Here is a 1,429-nt window from a genome sequence, read left to right as displayed (position 1 = left end):
TTTTTTTTTCCCCCAAGAAAAACTGTTGACTCTTGGTCTAAATAGTGAGTGCTGTGGTATTTTAACTTGGCCTATTTTCTTTCTTCCTTTCTTTTTATTTTTAAGGCTAGGCATGTGAAGCAGTGGGAGTAAAGAAGGAACAAAAAAAGTCTGTAATTGGTTTTGATAACTTGGCCTATTTTCATTATCTTCTGCCCATAGGAAGCCTTAAAAACTAACAGCTTCAAATCAATGGTAACTATGAAGCCAGTAGCCTAGTAGTCCCTGGAAGGGCTTGAAGAATAGCCTCGAAGTTCCCCAAAAACACTATTCTCAGAGAATCGACGTTATTTAACCTAACTCAGATCTCACTCAGTGCAAGCATCCTTTCGCCGCCAAGCTTTTATTGAAAATAACCAGCAGTTTAACATGGCAGCTACAAGAGATGCAATAAAACATTGGGGCGAGCAAGTACTTGGTCAAAAACTTAAAAGGTGGCTGGGCATGGTGGCTCACGCCTGTAATCCTAGCACTCTGGGAGGCCAAGGCGGGAGGATTGCGTGAGCTGAGGAGTTCGAAATCAGCCTGAGCAAGAGCGAGACCCCATCTATACCAAAAAAAAAAAAAAAAGATAGAAATTAGCCAGACAACTAAAAATAGAAAAAATTAGCCAGGCATGGTGGTGCATGCCCGTAGTTCCAGCTACCCTGGAGGCTGAGGCAGAAGGATCGCTGGAGCCCAGGAGTTTGAGGGTGCTGTGAGCTAGGCTGATGCCACAGCACTCTAGCTCAGGCAACAGAGTGAGATTTTGTCTCAAAAAAAAAAAAAAAAAAAAACTTAAAAGGAAAAGCTGGGGATGAGGCATCCATAGGAGGCTTTGAAAAGCTCTAACATACTCCTGGGATTTAGACAGCCAGGACATGTGCAAGGCTTTGTGTACAGCCAGGAAGGATACAAGAAGGGTAGGTAAGTCCTTCTCTGTGGCTTACCCTTAGGCTGTATGGGAATAAGAAGTGAAGGCAAAGGGAGAGTTGCAAATGGCTTGCTGAGTGTTGAAGGAGCACCCCGAAAATGTACATAGAACCCCTCAGCAAGCAAAAGCTGGGGGACTTAACAAAGGTCTCAGGCATTTAAGGAAATCTCTTACCACTAAAGCTAACTAAGCAGAGACTTCAGTAGCCACATGCAAAAAAAGAAAATAAACTTTACACAATTACTTCAGGACAGTCACTAAAGAAACAAATAGCAGTGATGACAACAATAACAAACCCTGGGTGGGGGATGGGGAATTTGATACTCAAAGTTGCCATATTATTTTAAATATCCAGTTTTTGTCAAAAAATTTATAAGACATGCAAAGAAAGGAGAAAGGATGGCTTATTCACAGGAAAAGAACCAGTCAATAGAGACTGTCCCTAAGGAAGCCCAGATGTTGAATTTATTAAATAGA

The 1,429-nt window shown here is 41.8% G+C and overlaps 1 protein-coding gene across 1 annotated transcript in view; it reads right to left on the bottom strand.

Annotated features, from left to right (window-relative positions):
* The window catches only part of ARFGEF2 (ADP-ribosylation factor guanine nucleotide-exchange factor 2 (brefeldin A-inhibited)), a 95,316-nt gene that overhangs the window by 35,581 nt on the left and 58,306 nt on the right, over positions 1 to 1,429 (bottom strand). The gene's annotated exons all lie outside the window — the stretch shown is intronic.

Source organism: Propithecus coquereli, unplaced genomic scaffold (assembly GCF_000956105.1).
Source record: "Propithecus coquereli isolate 6110/MARCELLA unplaced genomic scaffold, Pcoq_1.0 Scaffold444, whole genome shotgun sequence".
NCBI lineage: Eukaryota > Metazoa > Chordata > Mammalia > Primates > Indriidae > Propithecus > Propithecus coquereli.
Note: the sequence above shows the minus strand (reverse complement) of the source record. Positions and strands in the feature narration are given on the sequence as shown.